Genomic DNA, 23,989 nt, shown 5'->3' with positions numbered 1-23,989 from the left:
GGTGCTGTCTGTACGGAGTTTGCACGTTCTCCCCGTGACCTGCGAGGGGTTTCCTCTGAGATCTTCGGTTTCCTCCCACACATAGAAATTAGGTGCAGGAGTAGGCCATTCGGCCCTTCGAGCCTGCACCGCCATTCAATATGATCATGGCTGATCATCCAACTCAGTATCCTGTACCTGCCTTCTCTCCATACCCTCTGATCCCCTTGGCCACAAGGGCCACATCTAACTCCCTCTTAAATATAGCCAATGAACTGGCCTCGACTACCCTCTGCGGCAGAGTATTCCACAGATTCACCACTCTCTGTGTGAAAAATGTTTTCCTCATCTCAGTCCTAAAAGATTACCCCTTTATCCTTAAGCTGTGACCCCTTGTCCTGGACTTCCCCAACATCGGGAGCAATCTTCCTGCATCTAGCCTGTCCAACCCCTTAAGAATTTTGTAAGTTTCTATAAGATCCCCTCTCAATCTCCTAAATCCTAGAGAGTATAAACCAAGTCTATCCAGTCTTTCTTCATAAGACAGTCCTGACATCCCAGGAATCAGTCTGGTGAACCGTCTCTGTGCTCAGTCTATGGCAATAATGTCCTTCCTCAGTCCAAAGACGTACAGGTTTGTAGGTTCATTGGCTTGGTATGAAATGTAAATTGTCCTTAGTGTGTGTGTGTGGGATAGTATTAGGGATCGCAGGTCGGTGCGGACTCGGTGGGCCAAAGGGCCTGTTTCTACGCTGTATCTCTAAACTAGACTAAACTAAAGATTTCAGCTTGTGGATCAGGTTGTTGCTAATACAACAAATAGACAATAGGTGCAGGAGGCCCTTCGAGCCAGCACCGCCATTCAATGTGATCATGGATCATCCACAATCAGTACCCTGTTCCTGCCTCCTCACTCCCCCTACTGTATACAGCATAGGCCAGAACTATACCGTGGCCTGATGGAAGAAGGTTCCCAACATGGCCATAATTGGTGTTGGTGTATTATTGTGCCGGGATACAGTGGAAAATGTTGTGGGTGTACGATCCAATTAAATCAGATAATACTATACATGATTACAAACAAACCTGCCATCGCCCACAGTGCTGTGCCCGACAGTGATCGCAACTTCTACTGAAGTGTGGATGGCCGTCGGCTCGCTAGGAGCTCATCCGCCCTTTGACGGGTCTTGTTTTTGGTCCTGCTGGGGGTCCACAGCCCCCTCCTCACCTGGAATACCAGGTGTGGGAGACGGTTTAGTCGCCGACTATCCCACCATGGAGCGGGTAGCGCGGGATTACATGGTACCCGTAGCGGGGGGAACTCACCCCTGACCTGATCTGACTTTGTTTGCTATCCAATTAAATCAGATAATACTATGCATGAGTACATACAAACCTCACACTAGTGTAATGGTTCAATTTGTTAGTTTGGATTAGAGATACAGCACGGAAACAGGCCCTTCGGCCCATCAAGTCCGCGCCGGCCAGCGATCCCTGCACTTTAGCACACGCCCACACACACAATGCGGACAATTTACACCAAATCAAACCCAAGCTAATTAACCGATAAACCTGTACGTCTTTGCAGTGTGAGTGTGTTAATAGTGCTTTTACTGTCACGTGTGAGTGAGGTGCAATTGTAAACTTTCTTGCTCTGTATTCCATTATCTGCTTCAACAACAACAAGACCAGTTTATCACCAGCTTATATCTTCATTTTCCACACTCATTATCTGGTATCTTCGAATGCGTGTGGTATCCTGCTCTCCAAGGTTCTCCTGAATATTTCCATGGATTCACACGGTGCAGAAACAGGCCCTTCGGCCCAACTTGCCCATGCAACACCAAGAGCCCCCATCTACACTAGACCCACCCGCCTGCGTTTGGCCCGTATCCCTCTAAACCTGCCCTATCCAAAGGCAAGAGTTGACAGACTGAAGAGGAACATGATGGGAAGAGTTGTCACTTTGAGGCCGGTTGGTAAATGGAACGAGATGCCCGAGGAGGTGTGATCGAGACTGGTTCAATAACAAGATATGAAAGACATTTGGACAGGTACATGGATAGGACGGGTTTAGAGGGATATGGGTCAAACGCAGGGACTAGCATAGATCGAGCTTCTTGGCCAGCATGGATGGGTTGGGCCGAAGGGCCAGTTTCCGTGCTGGATGGCTCTGTAACTCTATGGTCTAACCTTGTCCTCTCTCTCCAAGGATCGTGTTTGAGGCACAAGTCAATATCCACCGCCCATCGGTGGCACATTGACCGGTAGTGATGGTGGCAAGGTGTTCAATTATTGAAGTTAATCAATCGCTTCTACACTGGATCGTGACTCAGCCTCCAAGAGGGAATGTAGCAATAAATCAGGTTGTGGGAGAATGCAAGTGAATTTGCTCTTGACGAATGTGCTGTCTCTTGTCTCTGTGGGGAATCTGAGGGGGCAACCCGACACTCCTTGGCTTCAGTGAGGCCAGCTTTAATTCTGCTGCTGTTGGCCATGCATCTTAGACGAAAGATCCCGGGGTGCTCGCATCTGAAGGATGGCTGTGTTGAATATTACTGCACAATACACGCCAGCACGGAAAGCAAACGCATCTTCAGCAGAATGGTGTTCAAGAAGGAACTGCAGATGCTGGAGAATCGAAGGTACACAAAAAAGCTGGAGCAACTCAGCGGGTGCAGCAGCATCTATGGAGCGAAGGAAATAGGCAACGTTTCGGGCCGAAACCCAGAAGGGTTTCGGCCCGAAACGTTGCCTATTTCCAGAAGGGTCTCGACCCGAAACGTCACCTATCCATGTTCTCCATAGATGCTGCCTGACCCGCTGAGTTATGATGCAGCAGCATCTATGGAGCGAAGGAAATAGGCAACGTTTCGGGCCGAAACCCTTCTTCAGACTGATCGGGGGCGGGGACAAGAAAGGAAAAAGGAGGAGGAGCCCGAAGGCTGGGGGATGGGAGGAGACAGCAGGGGGACTGAGGAAGGGGAGGAGACAGCAAGGACTAACAAAATTGGGAGAATTCGATGTTCATGCCCCCAGGATGCAGACTCCCCAAACTGAATATGAGGTGCTGTTCCTCCAATTTCCGGTGCTGCTCGCTGTGGCCATGGAGGAGACCCAGGACAGAGAGGTCGGAGACGGAGTGGGAGGGGGAGTTGAAGTGCTGAGCCACCGGGAGGTCAGCTTGGTTATTGCGGACCGAGCGGAGGTGTTCGGCGAAACGATTGGAGGAACAGCACCTCATATTCCGTTTGGGGAGTCTGCATCCTGGGGGCATGAACATCGAATTCTCCCAATTTTGTTAGTCCTTGCTGTCTCCTCCCCTTCCTCAGTCCCTCTGCTGTCTCCCCCCCCCCCCACCCATCCCCCAGCCTTCGGGCTCCTCCTCCTTTTTTCTTTCTTGTCCCCGCCCACCCCCACCCCCCCCCATCATCAGTCTGAAGAAGGGTTTCGACCCGAAAAGTCGCCTATTTCCTTCGCTCCATAGATGCTGCTGCACCCGCTGAGTTTCTCCAGCTTTTTTTTGTCTACCTTCAGCAGAATGGCATTGGCTTTTAAAAAGGTGTTAGGGAGGGCAGCCAGCATAAACGCAGACTGGTAATTTAACAAAAGACCAGATGATGATTAGATGTCATTTATTGCACATTGGTGACCTAATGACCATTAAATCGATTCTGAGCTCTCTTCTTAACCACAGATACAGCATTTCAAACTGCTTGAACCTGGACACTTTCACATTAATTCTGTCTCTCAGCGGGCATTTGTTAGGGGCCTCTTTCATCTGAGGTGCAGCAGGGTGCTAGGTTTTAGATTTTGAACAGCGAGATGCCTCTCCTTGGAGAAATCAGTGGAAATAAATTGATTTTTATCTCAGCTGCATAATTAGGTTTTATTTTCGGATAGCTCACTTACTTCCCTTGTTCTTTTGTTTAAGAAGGAACTGCAGATGCTGGAAAATCGAAGGTAGACAAAAATGCTGGAGAAACTCAGCGGGTGCAGCAGCATCTATGGAGCGAAGGAAATAGGCAACGTTTCGGGCCGAAACCCTTTGGGTTTCGGACTGAAATGTTGCCTATTTCCTTGGGTTTGACCCGAAACGTTGCCTATTTCCTTGGGTTTTGGCCCGAAACGTTGCCTATTTCCTTGGGTTTTGGCCCGAAACGTTGCCTATTTCCTTGGGTTTTTGTCCCGAAACGTTGCCTATTTCCTTGGGTTTTGGCCCGAAACGTTGCCTATTTCCTTGGGTTTTGGCCCGAAACGTTGCCTATTTCCTTGGGTTTTGGCCCGAAACGTTGCCTATTTCCTTGGGTTTTGGCCCGAAACGTTGCCTATTTCCTATGGAGCGAAGGGAATAGGTGACGTTTCGGGTCTCGTTGCTACATTCTTAGTTTTTGAATAATTAGATTAGCTACACTTCCTACCTCTGGAAAATTGGTGATTCACTGTTCACATTCCTCGTATGTTGCAGGGGTTGGACAGGCTAGATGCAGGAAGATTGTTCCCGATGTTGGGGAAGTCCAGAACAAGGGGTCATAGAAACATAGAAACATAGAAATTAGGTGCAGGATTAGGCCATTCGGCCCTTCGAGCCTGCACCGCCATTCAATATGATCATGGCTGATCATCCAACTCAGTATCCCGTACCTGCCTTCTCTCCATACCCTCTGATCCCCTTAGCCACAAGGGCCACATCTAACTCCCTCTTAAATATAGCCAACGAACTGTGGCCTCAACTACCCTCTGTGGCAGAGAGTTCCAGAGATTCACCACTCTCTGTGTGAAAAAAGTTCTTCTCATCTCAGTTTTAAAGGATTTCCCCCTTATCCTTAAGCTGTGACCCCTTGTCCTGGACTTCCCCAACATCGGGAGCAATCTTCCTGCATCTAGCCTGTCCAACAGTTTAAGGATAAGGGGAAAATCTTTTAGGACGGAGATGAGAAAAACATTTTTCACACAGAGAGTGGTGAATCTCTCTGCCACAGAAGGTAGTTGAGGCCACACAGTTCATTGGCTATATTTAAGAGGGAGTTAGATGTGGCCCTTGTGGCTAAAGGGATCAGGGGGTATGGAGAGAAGGCAGGGATGGGATACTGAGTTGGATGATCAGCCATGATCGTATTGAATGGCGGTGCAGGCTCGAAGGGCCGATTGGCCTACTCCTGCACCTATTGTCTATGTTTCTATACTTGGCGAATAAAATCTGATTCCGATTCTGATTCTGATTCTAACATCTTGCTGAGCCTGGACATTGGTTCCTCAATTGATTACAAATGATAGTAAAGCATTTTTTTCAGCGACTGCCAGTATCGTATCAGTGTCGCCAAAAGATTTTGAACATTTCAAAATCCAGCGGCGACAAAGAAAATGTCGCGACACTTGAAAAAACACCGCACGTCAAACGTCACCACGCAGCGTCACGCCGTGAATTTTTTGGCGACCTGATGGGTCAGTCAATGATGCCGGCAGTTGCCGAAAAAACCTCCAAGTGGGACAGGCCTAACGCAGATCAACTCGCTGGAGATTAGACAAATCAGGGGGGACCTACCTCAATGATACGTACAAAATAGTGCAAGGCATAGTTAGAGTGGATGTGGAGAGGATGTCTCCACTAGTGGGAGAGTCTAGGGCCAGAGGGCACAGCCTCAGAATTAAAGGATGTTCCTTTACGAAGGCGATGAGGAGGAATTTCTTTAGTCCGAGGGTGGTGAATCTGTGGGATTCTTTGCCACAGACGGCTGTGGAGGCCACAAGTCAGTGGATATTTTTAAGCCAGAGATAGATAGATCCTTGATTAGTGCGGGTGTCAGGGGTTATGGGGAGAAGGCAGGAGAATGGGGTTGGGAGGGAGAGATAGATCAGCCATGATTGAATGGCAGAGTGGACTTGATGGGTTGAATGGCCTAATTCTGCTCCTATCACTTATGACCCTATGACATAGAAACATAGAAATTAGGTGCAGGAGTAGAGGCCATTCGGCCCTTCAAGCCTGCACCGCCATTCAATATGATCATGGCTGATCATCCAACTCAGTATCCCGTACCTGCCTTCTCTCCATACCCTCTGATCCCCTTAGCCACAAGGGCCACATCTAACTCCCTCTTAAATATAGCCAATGAACTGGCCTCAACTACCCTCTGCGGCAGAGAGTTCCAGAGATTCACCACTCTCTGACCTTATGATCTTTCTCAGCGAGTTAGGCAGCATCTGCAGAGGGAGAAAAATGGAGTGTGAATACAGCTCGGCAACCTGTGTGGAGAACTGTGTTCTCCCCCCTCCTCACCTTCCCTCCTCTGCCCCACCTGCATGCACACCCTCATGTCCCACCACCCTGTCCCCCTCCCCCCCCATTCCCCTTTCCCCCATCTCCTTCCGTCTCCCCCCCCCCCCCCCCCCCCCCCCATCCGCTTCCACCCGGCTGTTATCAGGCAACTGAACCGCCCTCTCACCATCTAGTGAGCGGTCCTGACCTCCCACCTACCTCATTGGAGACCCTCATCTTCCCTTGGGCTTCACTGGACTTTATCTTGTAGCAAACATTGTGCCCTCTGTATCTGTACACTGTGGACGGCTCGATTGTAATCATTGTAATCATTTGCATCAAATCCAGGACAAATAGACTCAGAAATAGTTGCTTTCCGAGAATTATAACTACTATTAATTCTAATTCACACATGCACTGACTTCACAGCCCAACACCACGGACTTCCATCTGTATATATGTATATATGTATGTAGCGCCGCAGAAATTGTGCACGTATTCTCCCCCCCCCCCTTCCCCCTTCTCCCTTTTTTTTTTGTTTTTCTGTTTTCTTGTTTTTTGTGCTAAATTGTATGTATGCACTGAGTACGAGCAGCTTTCAGTTTCACTGTACATGTATAGAGACAATAAATGGCATATCTATCTATATCTAGAAGCAAAAAATAGGTGCAGGAGTAGGCCATTCGGCCCTTCGAACCTGCACCGCCATTCAATATGATCATGGCTGATCATCCAACTCAGTATCCCATCCCTGCCTTCTCTCCATACCCCCTGATCCCTTTAGCCACAAGGGCCACATCTAACTCCCTCTTAAATATAGCCAATTAAATGTGGCCTCGACTACCTTCTGTGGCAGAGAATTCCACAGATTCGCCACTCTCTGTGTGAATCATGTGTAGTCTTCATCTAACTGGATAGCGTGCAACAAAGGCTTTTCACTGTACCTCGGTACACGTCACAATTGTAACAACAAACTAATGAACCAGTAATTAATCTGTCTGTATCTCGGGGCACGTGTCACGAATGAACCAAGATCGATAAATGATGACAGATACCTTGAAAGTCGAGAAGAATGTCAAGATTTTTAATGGCGTGGTGCACGGTGGCGCAGCGGGTAGAGCTGCTGCCTCACGGCGCCCGATACCCGGGTCCCATCCTAACCACGGTGCTGTCTGTACAGAGTTTGTACGTTCCCGCCGTGACCTGCGTGGGTTTTCTCCAGGATCTCCAGTTTCCTCCCACACTCCAAAGCCGTGCGGGCTTGTAGGTTAATTGGCTTGGTGTAATTGTGTGTGTGTGTGTGTGTGTGTGTGTGTGTGTGTGTGTGTGTGTGTGTGTGTGTGTGTGTGTGTGTGTGTGTGTGTGTGTGTGTGTGTGTGTGTGTGTGTGTGTGTGTGTGTGTGTGTGTGTGTGTGTGTGTGTGTGTGTGTGTGTGTGTGTGTGTGTGTGTGTGTGTGTGTGTGTGCATGCACATGTGCTAGCACTAGTGTTCGGGGATGGCTGGTCGGCGTGGACTCGGTGGGCCGAAGGGCCTGTTTCCGCGCTGTATCTCTAAAGTAAACTAAACTAACAAGCCGTTGTACGACACGAGTGATATTGTTATTGATCAACCGTGACTAAGCCTGGACTTGTTCAGCCCCTCATCCGCTGCACTAACTGTGAAGTCACGGAACGGTATTGGATATTGGGCAGGATGGCACCTCAGTCTCTCCCTGAATATAATTGCTTTGTAATGGGAATCAATATTATGAATTTATACTCAAATGTCAGAGATTTACACTCTCTTTGCCAAATGGCTTCAATGAAAACTTTTTTGCTACAATTTCTTTTCATTTAATGATTCATGGAGTCATACCTCCAGTGTGGAAACAGGCCCTTCGGCCCAACCTGACCATGCTGGCCAACATGTCTCATCTACACAGGCCCCACTTGCCATATCCCTCTAAACCTGTCCTATCCACGTACCTGTCCAAAGCTTTCTTGGACGTTGCGTTAGTACCTGCCTCGAGTAACACCTTCCATTCGCCAACCACCCTTTGTGTAAAAATTCAAAATTTCCCCTATATCCTCAGGTAAAACATTCCTATTAAATCTTAGAGAATAGGAACAAGGAATTGCAGATACTGGTTTACAAAAAAAGACACATGCAAAAAAATCAGTGTACATTGCAAATGGCTCGATTGTAATCATGTATTGTCTTTCCGCTGACTGGTTAGCACGCAACTAAAGCTTTTCACTGTACCTCGGTACACGTGACAATAAACTAAACTGGATCAAAGTGCTGGGAGGGTCAGGCAGCATCTCTGGTGAACATAGATAGACAATAGACAATAGGTGCAGGAGTAGGCCATTCGGCCCTTTGAGCCAGCACCGCCATTCAATGTGATAGGCATTGAAGAAAGCGAATGGTATGTTAGCTTTCAGAGCAAAAGGATTTGAGTATAGGAGCAGGGAGGTTCTACTGCAGTTGTACAGGGTCTTGGTGAGACCACACCTGGAGTATTGCATACAGTTTTGGTCTCCAAATCTCAGGAAGGACATTATTACCATAGAGGGAGTGCAGACAAGGTTCACCAAACTGATTCCTGGGATGTTAGGATTGTCTTATGAAGAAAGACTGGATAGACTTGGTTTATACTCTCTAGAATTTAGGAGATTGAGAGGGGATCTTATAGAAACTTACAAAATTCTTAAGGGGTTGGACAAGCTAGATGCAGGAAGATTGCTCCCGATGTTGGGGAAGTCCAGGACAAGGGGTCACAGCTTAAGGATAAGGGGGAAATCCTTTAAAACTGAGATGAGGAGAACTTTTTTCACACAGAGAGTGGTGAATCTCTGGAACTCTCTGCCGCAGAGGGTAGTTGAGGCCACACAGTTCATTGGCTATATTTAAGAGGGAGTTAGATGTGGCCCTTGTGGCTAAGGGGATCAGGGGGTATGGAGAGAAGGCAGGTACGGGATACTGAGTTGGATGATCAGCCATGATCATGTTGAATGGCGGTGCAGGCTCGAAGGGCCGAATGGCCTACTCCTGCACCTAATTTCTATGTTTCTATGTGATAGGTCAATGTGATGGGCCGAAGGGAGTGCCCCTGTGCTGCACTGTTCCGTGTTCTATGATCGAGTGCATTCAGGGTGAGTGTGAGTGAAGGCCACTGGAGGAGCAGGGGCAAGAGCTGTGAGCAAGGAGATATATCTGTATAAATGTGTAGGAAGGAACTGCAGATGCTGGTTTAAACTGAAGATGGACCCATAGATACATAAACACTAGATGCAGGAGTAGGCCATTCGGCTCTTCGAGCCAGCACCGCCATTCAATGGGATCATGGCTGATCATCCCCAATCAGTACCCCGTTCCTGCCTTCTCCCCATATCCCCTGACCCCGCTATCTTTAAGAGCCCTATCTAGCTCTCTCTTGAAAGCATCCAGAGAACCGGCCTCCACCGCCCTCTGTGGCAGAGAATTCCACAAATTCACAACTCTCTTTGTGAAAAGGTTTTCCCTCACCTCAGTTCTAAATGGCCTAGCTCTTATTCTTAAACTGTGGCCCCTGGTTCTGGACTCCCCCAACATGGGGAACAGCTTTCCTGCATCTAACGTGTCCAATCCCTTAATAATTTTATATGTTTCTATTAGATCCCCTCTCATCTAAATTCCAGTGAATACAAGCCTAGCCACTCCATTCTTTCACCATATGACAGTCCCGCCATCCCGGGAATTAACCTGGTGAACCTACGCTGCACTCCCCTCAATAACAAGAATGCTCTTCCTTTGATAGACTGGATAAGCTGGAGTGACTCAGCGGGACGGGCAGCATCTCTGGAGAGAAGGAATGGGTGATGTTTTGGTTCGAGACCCTTCTTCAGTCTGAAACATCAGCTATTCTTTCTCTCCAGAGACGTTGCCTGTCCCGTTGAGTTACTCCAGCACTTTGTGTCTGTCTTTGGTTAAATGTGTTGTTCTGTTGGAGTGAACTTTGTGTAAATAATTCTGAAGATTGAATGAAACTGAGAGGGGAGATGGATGAAATAATAAATGAAGCATCACACAAGCAAAATGAAATTCAATGTCACTAAACATAGGGTGATGTGTTTTGGCTAAACCTAGCGATACTGCTCGGATAGGAGAATGACAATAGACAATAGACAATAGGTGCAGGAGGAGACCATTCGGCCCTTCGAGCCAGCACCGCTATTCAATGTGATCACGGCTGATTATCCCCAATCAGTACCCCGTTCCTGCCTTCTCCCCATATCCCCTGACTCCGCTGTCTTTAAGCGCCCAATCTAGCTCTCTCTTGAAAGCATCCAGAGAACCGGCCTCCACCGCCCTCTGAGGCAGAGAATTCCACAGATCCGCCACTCACTGTGAGAAAAAGTATTTCCTCATCTCCGTTCTAAATGGCTTACCCCTTATTCTTAAACTGTGTGGCCCCTGGTTCTGGACTCCCCCAACATCGGGAACATGTTTCCTGCCTCTAGCGTGTCCAAACCCTTAATCTTATAAGTTTCAATAAGATTCCCTCTCATCCTTCTAAACTCCAGAGTATAAAGGTTGGGTGAAAGGCAGAGAGAAAGTAGTCTTGGGTTCTGGTTCCAAAGGCATCCTGGACAGTATCTTAAGTAGCCAAGGTCTCAAGAAAAAAAAATCAATTGAAGAGTGGATTTTATTGAATATTAAAAAAACTCAAAATTTAAAGCTGAATGCAGTTATATCTTAATGACATCAATGTCTTAGCAATGGCAGTCTGCAGAGCAAGCAGCATAAATATATGCAGGTCCTGTCTACTGTGAAAAATATAGATACAAGGAATGAAAAATGAGGGCCACTTTTATGAAAACAGGATAGATTATTGGAATAATTTGATTTAGAAGCATTTAGAATTATGAGTTTTTCAGGATCCAAATATTTCAGCTGATTGAAGGGCTAGGAGCAGGGAAGGATTGCTAAAGGATTAAACATGCTTGGAAGGAAGACACGGAATATGTTGTACACCGAGAGTTGAAAGGACGTGTGAGTTATTGATTGAAGCAAGGGTCTTGTTGACATCTCGGGTCGGGCAGGTGAGTGAAGGGAAGGGGAGAGAGGGGGGGACGTAAGGCACCGGGAGTGTTCGTGAGTAACGCACCAAAGTCGGCGGCACTACGGCAAACTCCATCTTGCAAATTAGACGAATAGGTGCAGGAGGAGGCCATTCGGCCCTTTGAGCCAGCACCGCCATTCAATTTACAGAGTTGACGTGGAAAAGCTTTTCCCACTGAGAGTAGGGAAGATTCAAACAAGGGGACATGACTTGAGAATTAAGGGACTGAAGTTTAGGGGTAACATGAGGGGGAACTTCTTTACTCAGAGAGTGGTAGTTGTGTGGAATGAGCTTCCAGTGAAGGTGGTGGAGGCAGGTTCGTTTTTATCATTTAAAAATAAATTGGATAGTTATATGGACGGGAAGGGAATGGAGGGTTATGGTCTGAGCGCAGGTATATGGGACTAGGGGAGATTATGTGTTCAGCACGGACTAGAAGGGTCGAGATGGCCTGTTTCCGTGCTGTAATTGTTATATATATTATATTATAATATCATCATGGCTGATCATCCAGAATCAGTACCCCGTTCCTGCTTTTTCCCCCATTATCCCTTGATTCCGTTAGCCTAAAGAGCTAAATCTAACTCTCTCTTGAAAACATCCAGTGACTTGGCCTCCGCTGCTTCCTGTGGCAGAGAATTCCACAGCATTTATACAGATGATAGACACAAAAAGCTGGAGTAACTCAGCGGGGACAGGCAGCATCTCTGGAGAAAAGGAATGGGTGATGTTTCAGACTGAAGAAGGGTCTCGACCTGAAACGTCACACGTTCCTTGGGGTTGGAGATTGCAGCCTCCACATGGTCCACCCTGTTTCAACGAATGCAATCAACCCGGCGTGTACAAACAGAAGATCACACAGACCAGGTTATATAGAAACATAGACAATAGGTGCAGGAGTAGAGGCCATTCGGCCCTTCGAGCCTGCACCGCCATTCGATATGATCATGGCTGATCATCCAACTCAGTATCCCATCCCTGCCTTCTCTCCATACCCCCTGATCTCTTTAGCCACAAGGGCCACATCTAACTCCCTCTTAAATATAGCCAATGAACTGTGTGGCCTCAACTACCTTCTGTGGCAGAGAGTTCCACAAATTCACCACTCTGTGTGTAAAATGATTTTCTCATCTCAGTCCTAAAAGATTTCCCCCTTATCCTTAAGCTGTGACCCCTTGTCCTGGACTTCCCCAACATCGGGAATAATCTGGAGAAACTCAGCGGGTGCAGCAGCATCTATGGAGCGAAGGAAATAGGGGTAACCGCCTATTTCCTTCGCTCCATAGATGCTGCTGCACCCGCTGAGTTTCTCCAGCTTTTTTGTGTAACCTTCGATTCTCCAGCATCTGCAATTCCCTCTTAAACATCGGGAATAATCTTCCTGCATCAAGCCTGTCCAACCCCTTAAGAATTTTGTAAGTTTCTATAAGATCCCCCCCTCACTCTTCTGAATTCCAGCGTGTTATATGGTTACATGGTTATATTTATATGGTCTCACAACTTTAGGCTGTGCACGCCACACGCAAGAAGAAGAACCCATTCCTTCTCTCCAGAGATGCTGCCTGTCCCACTGAGTTACTCCAGCACTTTGTGTCTATCTTCGATGTAGACCAGCATCTGCAGTTCCTTCCTACACGTTTAACCATTTTAAATTCCCTTCCCAGTCCCATCCTTGGGGTCTTCCATTGGCAGAGTGAGTCCACACGCAAACAGAGAACAGCACCTCACATCCCCTTGGGTAACTAACAACCGACCACTATGAACATTGAACTCTCCAATTACACAAACCAACCTCCCTTCCACTGACTCCATCGACACCTCACGCTGCCTTGGCAAGGCCAGCAGCATCATCAAGGACCAGTCTCACCCCGGCCTCTCCCTCTTCTCCCCTCTCCCATCGGGTAAAAGGTACAGAAGTGTCAAAACGCTTCCCCTGCTTTCCCCGGGAGCTCCGGTTTCCCCCGAAACACCGAAGGCGTGCAGGTTTGTAAGTTAATTGGCTTTATCTGCAAATTGCAAATTGTTCCTAGTGTGTAGGATCGTGTTAGTGTATGGTGTGAGTGCTGGTCGGCACGGACTCGATGGGCTGAAAGGCCTCATTCCACGTTGTATCTCTGAAGTCTAAAGCCAAATATCCTGCACGTTTTTGGAGCGTGGGAGGAAACCAGAGTTCACAGAGGAAACCCACAGGGAGAGCATGCAAACTCCACACTGATAGCACCCAAGGTCAGGATCGAACCTGGGTCTCTGGTGCTGTGAGGCGCAACTCTATCTCTGCGCCACCGTGCTGCCCCTAACAGTCCCACCCCCATAGTATGTGCCAGTAGACTCCTTTTGCTCTGGTTTTAATTCTGATATAATTCACATGTTTAATCAATAATGTTTTATCACTAATGTTGAATGTTTTATGTGTCATTCCTCACTGTATGTCATGTTGTCACTTGCGGGCGGAGCACCAAGGCAAATTCCTTGTATGTGAATACTTGGCCAATAAACTTATTCATTCATTCAATCTTAATGTACAAAATGCCGGTGTAATTCTACGCACGCCCTTGCATAAACTAAACTCAAACGCTTTGTGTCTTTTTTTAATGCTCCAGCACCTGCAGTTCCTTGTTGCTGCGATCAGTTTCTGTTGCGGCCACATGTTTATTGTGCTTCACTAACTTGGTGTTGGCTTGGCCCTTAAAGATGTAATTAGCCAATAACTTTAGATGATATCAGGTGAATGAAACAGTAAGTGGTTCTCAGACTGATTAAATGTTGAGGGTCAGAGAATCAAATGTTTTATTGTTTGGTGGGGGAGCTGGAAATTGTTGCAGGGTTGCTGCTCGGAGCTGGCAAATACTTGGTACAGTGGGGGAATTAGACATGGCAGACGTTAGCCCGGGGTACCAGATGTTGCCTGCCGCACATCTGCCTGGCTGCCAGTTATTGATCGCAACCTGCCTCTGCATCATCTCACCACGGGCTTCACGGGACTGTACCAGAGCGAGTGTTTCTGCAGTAAACCCTCTGGGCAGGTCGCTGCAGCAATGCAAGAGATCGTTAATACCCCTGTGTGTGTGTGTGTGTCCAGCCATGGGTATCCCGTATGCTCCAGTCATAGAATCAGACAGCACAGAACCGGGGCCCTTCGGCCCAACTTGCCAATGCCGTCCCAGGGCGCAGAGGTAGAGTTGCTGCCTCACAGCACCAGAGACCCGGGTTCGATCCTGACTACGGGCGCTGTCTGTACGGAGTTTGTACGTTCTCCCCGTGACCTGCGTGGGTTTCCTCCAGGTGCTTTAGTCTCCTCCAACACTCCAAAGACGTAATGGTTTGTAGGTTAATTGGCTTCTGTAAATTGTAAAGAATGGTGAATCTCTGGAACTCTCTGCCACAGAGGGTAGTTGAGGCCAGTTCATTGGCTATATTTAAGAGGGAGTTAGATGTGGCCCTTGTGGCTAAGGGGATCAGAGGGTACGGAGAGAAGGCAGGTACGGGATACTGAGTTGGATGATCAGCCATGATCATATTGAATGGCGGTGCAGGCTCGAAGGGCCGAATGGCCTACTCCTGCACTTAATTTCTATGTTTCTATGTTTCTATGTAAATTGTCCCCAATGTGTAGGATAGTGCTAGTGTATGGGGTGATCGCTGGCCGGTGCGGACTCCATGTGCTGAAGGGCCCATTGAAGGCCGTGGTAGATGCAGGAACGGCCCTGATTCTAAATCGTTAAGTAGAACTAATTTAATGGCATTTCAGTAAAGATTTTCATAACTTTAAATGAAACTAAACTAAAAGTACATTTGGCCATTTGCTGCCTGACCCACCCAGCATCGCCAGTGTTTTGTATCTATCTCTGGTTTATACCAACATCTGCATGTACATTCCCCACTATTTCTGGTGGACATCCCAGAACATTTACAAGTAGTTGGTAGGCATTGAGCAGCAGCAAAGGTCAATATTCAAGCAGCAAATCAAAAAATCATCAACATCCCCATTGTAGGTGAAAGAAAGGATCTCGGACAACGGGTGAAGGAGGATTTCACACCTACCCAGACACGCTCGCTGGGTGAGGAATCTCTTCAGTCAGAGGGTGGTGAATCTGTGGAATTCCTTGCCACCGACAAGTCTTTGTGGAGGCCAAGTCAGTGGATATATTCAAGGCAGAGACAGATAGATTCTTGATTAGTATGGGTGTCAGGGGTTATGGGGAGAAGGCAGGAGAATGGGGTTAGGAGGGAGAGTTGGATTGAATGGTGGAGTAGACTTGATGTGTCGAATGGCCTAATTCTACTATCACTTATGATCTAAATGGATCAAATAATTATATTTTTATGAAGCTTCGCCCAATAGAAACATAGACATCAGGTGCAGGAGTAGAGGCCATTCGGCCCTTCGAGCCTGCACCATTCGCCATTCAATATGATCATGGCTGATCATTCAACTCAGTATCCCATCCCTGCCTTCTCTCCATACCCCCTGATCCCTTTAGCCACAAGGGCCACATCTAACTCCCTCTTAAGTATAGCCAATGAACTGTGGCCTCAACTACCTTCTGTGGCAGAGAATTCCAAAGATTCACCACTCTCTGTGTGAATTTTTTTTTTCCTCATCTCGGTCCTAAAATATTTCCCGCTTATCCTTAAACTGTGTGACCCCTTGTTCAATGGCAGAGTGGGTCTGGTACACAATGTCCCCAACAACTCTCACCAACGTCTACACCTGCTCCGTGGAGAGCATTTTAACGGGATGCACTACAGCACGGTTTGGGAACAGCTCCATCCACGACCACAAGAAACTTCCCTTCCCATTCCCATCCTGGGAGTCTTCCACTGCCAGGGTGAGTCCACCCGCAAACTGAAAGAACAGCAGCTCGCATTCCCTTTGGATGCTTACAGCCCGACGGTATGAACATTGAATGCTCCAATCACACCAACCAACCTCCCTTCCATTGACTCCATCTACACCTCACGCTGCCTCGGCAAGGCCAGCAGCATCATCAAGGACCAGTCTCACTCCCGGCCACTCCCTCTTCTCCCCTCGACCATCAGGCAAGACGGACAGAAGTGTGAAAACGCACACACCTCCAGATTCAGGGACAGTTTCTTCCCAGGTGTTATCAGGCAACTGAATCATCCCACCACCAACTAGAGAGCGGGGCAGTCCTGACCTCCCATCTACCTCATTGGAGATCTTCGGACGTTAATCAGGCTTCACTGGACTTTACCTTGCACAAAACATTATTCCCTTGATCATGTATCTGTACACTGTTGGTAGGTACACAAAAATGCTGGAGAAACTCAGCGGGTGAGGCAGCATCTATGGAGTGAAGGAAATAGGCGACGTTTCGGGCTGAAACCCTTCTTCAGACTTCAGACCGGTCTGAAGAAGGGTTTTGGCCCGAAACGTCGCCTATTTCCTACGCTCCATAGATGCTGCTGCACCCGCTGAGTCTCTCCAGCAATTTTGTCTACCTTCGATCTTCCAGCATCTGCAGTTCCTTCTTGTACACAGTTGGTGTCTTGATTGCAAACATGTATTGTCTTTCCGCTGACTGGTTAGCACGCAACTAAATCTTTTCACTGTACCTCGGTACACGTGACAATAAACTACACTCAACTGTGCAAGTGTTTAAGAAGGAACTGTGCAGATGCTGGAAAATCGAAGGTAGACAAAAATGCTGGAGAAACTTGGTTGAAGTGCTGGAGAAATGCTGGAGAAACTCGATAGGTTGAATAAGTTAGGTCTTTTATTCTCTGGAGCGCAGAAGGTTAAGGGGGGACTTGATAGAGGTCTTTAAAATGATGAGAGGGATAGACAGAGTTGATGTGGACAAGCTTTTCCCTTTGAGAATAGGGAAGATTCAAACAAGAGGACATGACTTCAGAATTAAGGGACAGAAGTTTAGGGGTAATATGAGGGGGAACTTCTTTACTCAGAGAGTGGTAGCGGTGTGGAATGAGCTTCCAGTGGAAGTGGTGGAGGCAGGTTCATTTTGGTATCATTTAAAAATAAATTGGATAGGCATATGGATGAGAAGGGAATGGAGGGTTATGGTATGAGTGCAGGCCGGTGGGACTAAGTGGAAAAAAAATTTGTTCGGCACGGACTTGTAGGGCCGAGATGGCCTGTTTCCGAGCTGTAATTGTTATATGGTTATATGGTTAAACTCAGCGGGTGAGGCAGCTTCTATGGAGCGAAGGAAATAGGCAACGTTTTGGGACGAAACGTTGCCTATTTCCTTCGCTCCATAGATGCTGCCTCACCCGCTGAGTTTCTCCAGCATTTTTTGTCTAAACTATGCAAGTAGTGAATGGTACATGTGTAAATATGTTACCTGATAAATTTACTGAAATGCCATTAATTTAACAACTTAGAATGAGGGTGACTCCTGCACAATCTGCATTATTAATTGACATCTCAAAAGGAACAAGTAATATTATGTTTCAAATTCTTTGGACTTATCCTGACCATTTGGGAAGTTACAATCTGGTGAGCGATGTCTTTTGAAAATGAGTCTCAGTGTGACATTGTTGCTAAAGCAGCATCTTTCCTCCTAAGATATTTCAGGGTGATCATTTATGGTATTTAATCTAACTGAATCAATAATATTTGAACACTAATAGCGTTGAGGCTCGAGGCAGAGCAACGACCCGACACATCCACCATCCCTTTGCCTGCTTTGACATGTTGAGTTCACCCGAGATGCTCCAACTTCCCTCATCTCTACAAAATGATTGCTGGGCCAAAGGGCCTGTTTCCGCACTGTATCTCTAAAGTCTGAAGACCCTAACATTTGCAGTCCACTGTGTCTCCATCAATAGAAACGTAGAAACATAGACAATAGGTGCAGGAGTAGGCCATTCGGCCCATCATGTACACGGGTCAAAGTAAGTAACACATAGAAACATAGAAATATAGACAATAGGTGCAGGAGTAGAGGCCATTCGGCCCATCATGTACACGGGTCAAAGTAAGTAACACATAGAAACATAGAAAATAGGTGCAGGAGTAGAGGCCATTCGGCCCTTCAAGCCTGCACCGCCATTCAATATGATCATGGCTGATAATCCAACTCAGTATCCTGTACCTGCCTTCTCTCCATACCCCCTGATCCCTTTAGCCACAAGGGTCACATCTAACTCCCTCTTAAATATAGCCAATGAACTGTGTGGCCTCAACTACCTTCTGTGGCAGAGAGTTCCACAGATTCACCACTCTCTGTGTGTGAAAAAAAATGTTTTTCTCATCTCAGTCCTAAAAGATTTCCCCCTTATCCTTAAACTGTGTGTGTGTGGCCCCTTGTTCTGGACTTCCCCAACATCGGGAACAATCTTCCTGCATCCAGCCTGTCCAACCCCTTAAGAATTTTGTAGTTGGCTTTTCTAAAGTTAAGCAAGGTTTGCGGGAGGGGGTCCAACCCAACTGATTCAAGAGCCCACGGCCACATAGCAGAAGTGTCCATGTGGCGTGGCTGGAAACTGGAAGTATCCCGAGCTAATTCTGCTACCGCCATCATCTATTGCAACAAGTGACGGCTCCCACTGATTGTCACCGGACACTCGTGTCCTTTTCAGGAAGGACGATGACATCAGGAGGTGAACATTTGAATCGTGGAAGATGGAGGGCAGTATCATCAAAGACCCACACACCATCCTGGCCACACACTCATCTCCCTGCTACCTTCAGGAGCCTGAAGACTGCAACGTCCAGGTTCAGGAATAGCTACTTCCCCATGGCCATCAGGCTATTATGAACTGTGGCCTCAACTACCTTCTGTGGCAGAGAATTCCGCAGATTCCAGAGGGCCATTAACAACGCCCAGAGGATTGTCGGCTGCCCTCTCCTTACCTTGGAGGACTTACACAGTTCCCGCTGCACCAAAAAATCCCAGAATATCATAAAGGACATTTCCCACCCCGGACACTCCCTGTTTGAACTGTTGCCATCAGGCAGACGGTACAGATCTACAAGGACAAGGACAAATAGACTAAAAAACAGTTTTTACCCCACTGCTATAAAAGCACTAAATGTAGCCGCCAAGGAACGCAGGGGTGATACAGACTAAGGGACTGTGGTAACTGTGGAATCGACAGAAGGATGGAGGGTTGGGTGTGTATGCGTGCTTTGTCCGTGATATTTATTTAGTTGTTTATCTTTAATATTTTACCTTGTATGTATCGTTAGCTTTTAGAAATGTTTGAATGCTGCACTGACTGGCTGACAGTTTAAATTTCGTTGTACATGGTTCATGTTACAATGACAATAAAGAAACTATTCTATTCTATTCTATATTCTATTAAACCTGGCTCGGACTAAACTCTGTTTATTAATAACCCATTATCTGTTATTTGCACTTTACCAGTTGATTTATTCATGTGTGTATATATTTATATTATAGTATATGGACACACTGATCTGTTTTGTAGTAAATGCCTACTATGTTATTGTGCTGAAGCAAAGCAAGAATTTCATTGTCCTATACAGGGACACATGACAATAAACTCACTTGAACTTGAACTTGGCAGAAAAGAAGAGAAGCCCACAGATTCACCTTCTTCTCAAATCACGTACAAAACCACGAGAGGAATAGATGGGGTAGCTGTACAGAGGCTCTTGGCCAGAGTGGGGGAATCGAGAACCCCAGGACAGGCAGTTAAGGTGGAGGGGAAAAGATTTAATAGCAGTTTGATGGGTAACTTTTTCACACAGAGGGTGGTGGGTGTATGGAACGAGCTGCCAGAGGAGGTAGTTGAGGCTGGGACTATCCCAACGTTTAGGAAACATTTATAGGTGACGTTTCGGGTCGAGACCCTTCTTCCAGGACAAGGGGTCACAGCTTAAGGATAAGGGGGAAATCCTTTAAAACTGAGATGAGAAGAACTTTTTTCACACAGAGAGTGGTGAATCTCTGGAACTCTCTGCCGCAGAGGGTAGTTGAGGCCAGTTCATTGGCTATATTTAAGAGGGAGTTAGATGTGGCCCTTGTGGCTAAGGGGATCAGGGGGTATGGAGAGAAGGCAGGTACGGGATACTGAGTTGGATGATCAGCCATGATCACATTGAATGGCGGTGCAGGCTCGAAGGGCCGAATGGCCTACTCCTGCACCTATTGTCTATGTTTCTATGTTTCAGACCAAATGATTTATCTGGTCAGTTTTATTTTCATTTGATTTCTGATTTACACAAGAGTCTGATGTAAGGGCCGGGATAATAAATAAAAATATATATTTCCAAAGGTAATAACTCATGTACTTTCAATTAATATTGTCAGTTTCTGTCTCGATGGCATTCTTTACATCAGGTCCGAGGAGACACTCGCATTTAATTGGCCGTGTGTGCTATTGCAGCTAGTATTGATCAACTCAATCACTAGATTTGCAGATCAATCACACACTTACATTAAAAAATGTGAGGAATGAGATGTTAACTCGATTTACTCCCTGCAATAGTCCAGATGGCAAAGTGTGTCTGACTTAACGAAACAGCAATTAGCATTGAAATGATCAGAGTAGAATCTTCCGTACACAGAAATGCTGGAGAAACTCAGCGGGTGCAGCAGCATCTGTGGAGCGAAGGAAATAGGTGACGTTTCGGGCCAAAACCCAAGGAAATTGGCAACGTTTCGGGCCGAAACCCAAGGAAATAGGCAACGTTTCGGGCCGAAACCCAAGGAAATAGGCAACGTTTCGGGCCAAAACCCAAGGAAATAGGCAACGTTTCAGGCCGAAACCCAAGGAAATAGGCAACGTTTCGGGCCAAAACCCAAGGAAATAGGCAACGTTTCGGGCCGAAACCCTTGAAGGAAATAGGCAACGTTTCGGGCCGAAACCCAAGGAAATAGGCAACGTTTCGGGCCGAAACCCAAGGAAATGGGCAACGTTTCGGGCCGAAACCCTTGAAGGAAATGGGCAACGTTTCGGGCCAAAACCCAAGGAAATAGGCAACGTTTCGGGCCAAAACCCAAGGAAATAGGCAACGTTTTCGGGCCAAAACCCAAGGAAATAGGCAACGTTTCGGGCCAAAACCCAAGGAAATTGGCAACGTTTCGGGCCAAAACCCAAGGAAATAGGCAACGTTTCGGGCCGAAACCCAAGGGGTTTCGGCCCGAAACGTTGCCTATTTCCTTTGCTCCATAGATGCTGCTGCACCCGCTGAGTTACTCCAGCATTTTTGTCTACCTTCGATTTTCCAGCATCTGCAGCTCCTTCTTAAACACAGAGTAGATTCTTCTTCTGTCACCTCCCGGTGGCTCAGCACTTCAACTCCCCCTCCCATTCCCCATCCGACCTCTCTGTCCTGGGTCTCCTCCATGGCCAGAGTGAGCAGCACCGGATATTGGAGGAACAGCAACTCATATTCCGCCTGGGGAGTCTGCATCCTGCGGGCATGAGCATTGAATTCTCCCAATTCTGTTAGCCCTTGTTGTCTCCTCCCCTTCCTCAGCCCTCGGGCTGTCTCCTCCTCCTTTTTCCTTCCTTCTCCCCGCCCCCCCTATCAGTCTGAAGAAGGGTTTCGGCCCGAAACGTTACCTATTTCCTTCGCTCCATAGATGCTGTTGCACCCGCTGAGTTTCTCCAGCACTTTTGTCTACATTCGATTTTCCAGCATCTGCCGTTCCTTCTTAAACACAGAGTAGATTCTTTTAGACCTGCGGCTCCGTTGAGGCGAGCCAGGCCGACGTGTCATCGTCCAGGTGAATCAGACCTCGTTCACCATTCAGTGTTTGGGGCAGTTGATGTCAACCTTGTGGTGCAACTGAGACTCGAGGAACTGCAGATGCTGGTTTACAAAAGGGCACAGAGTGCTGGAGTAACTCAGCGGGTCAGGCAGCATCTGTGGAGAACATGGATAGGTGACGTTTCACAGAGTGCTGGAGTAACTCAGCGGGTCAGGCAGCATCTGTGGAGAACATGGATAGGTGACGTTTCACAGAGTGCTGGAGTAACTCAGCGGGTCAGGCAGCATCTGTGGAGAACATGGATAGGTGACATTTCACAGAGTGCTGGAGTAACTCAGCGGGTGCAGCAGCATCTATGGAGCTAAGGAAATAGGCAACGTTTCGAGCCGAAACCCGGAAGGGTTTCGGCCCGAAACGTTGCCTATTTCCAGAAGGATTTCGGCCTGAAACGTTGCCTATTTCCTTCGCTCCATAGATGCTGCTGCACCATAACTCAGTGGGTCAGGCAGCATCTGTGGAGAACATGGATAGGTGACGTTTCACACAGTGCTGGAGTAACTCAGCGGGTCAGGCAGCATCTGTGGAGAACATGGATAGGTGACGTTTTCACAGAGTGCTGGAGTAACTCAGCGGGTCAGGCAGCATCTGTGGAGAACATGGATAGGTGACGTTTCACAGAGTGCTGGAGTAACTCAGCGGGTCAGGCAGCATCTGTGGAGAACATGGATAGGTGACGTTTCACAGAGTGCTGGAGTAACTCAGCGGGTCAGGCAGCATCTGTGGAGAACATGGATAGGTGACGTTTTCACAGAGTGCTGGAGTAACTCAGCGGGTCAGGCAGCATCTGTGGAGAACATGGATAGGTGACGTTTCAGGTTGGGACTCTTCTGACTGATTATAGTCGGGGGGGGGGGGGGGGGGGGTTGGATACAGGTGAGAGGGGTTTGATTGCCAGGTGGGTGGACAAAGGCCAGAGATAGCCCCCAGAGTTACTCCAGCACTGTGCATCTTTTTCCAAGCCTATATTCAAAACTGATTTCCGTGCATGGAGCTTTTAAACCCCTGCGTCAGATAGTGAGCCGTTGGTGAACAGATGCCTTGGTCTGAATATTGACCAATGACTCACCTATAAAATTGAGAATATACCTGAAACATAGAAAATAGGTGCAGGAGTAGAGGCCATTCAGCCCTTCCAGCCTGCACCGCCATTCAATATGATCATGGCTGATCATCCAACTCAGTATCCTGTACCTGCCTTCTCTCCATGCCCCCTGATCCCTTTAGCCACAAGGGCCACATCTAACTCCCTCTTAAATATAGCCAATGAACTGTGGCCTCAACTACCTTCTGTGGCAGAGAATTCCACAGATTCACCACTCTCTGTGTGAAAAACGATTTTCTCATCTCGGTCCTAAAGGATTTCTCCCTCTATCCTTAAACTGTGACCCCTTGTTCTGGACTTCCCCAACATCGGGAACAATCTTCCTGCATCTAGCCTGTCCAACCCCTTAAGAATTTTGTAAGTTTCTGTAAGATCCCCCCTCAATCTTCTAAATTCTAGCAAGTACAAGCCGAGTCTATCCAGTCTTTCTTCATATGAAAGTCCTGACATCCCAGGAATCAGTCTGGTGAACCGTCTCTGCACTCCCTCTATGGCAAGAATGTCCTTCCTCAGATTTGGAGACCAAAACTGTACACAATACTCCAGGTGTGGTCTCACTAAGACCCTGTACAACTGCAGTAGAACCTCCCTGCTCCTATACTCAAATCCTTTTGCTATGAAAGCTAACATACCATTGGCTTTCTTCACTGCCTGCTGCACCTGCATGCCTACTTTCAATGACTGGTGTACCATAACCACCAGGTGAACTTCCTCAATCATCCTTACGACTTAACTTGCTGCACATAGCGTACGTATCTCAGCGACAACCTTTTAAGGCTGAGAGAAACTGGAAGTTCCAGAAATTAATTATTGAAACGCATTAGCCATAAATCTG

The sequence above is a fragment of the Leucoraja erinacea genome, chromosome 11, assembly GCF_028641065.1.
Source record: "Leucoraja erinacea ecotype New England chromosome 11, Leri_hhj_1, whole genome shotgun sequence".
NCBI classification, from domain to species: Eukaryota; Metazoa; Chordata; class Chondrichthyes; order Rajiformes; family Rajidae; genus Leucoraja; species Leucoraja erinaceus.
Note: the sequence above shows the minus strand (reverse complement) of the source record.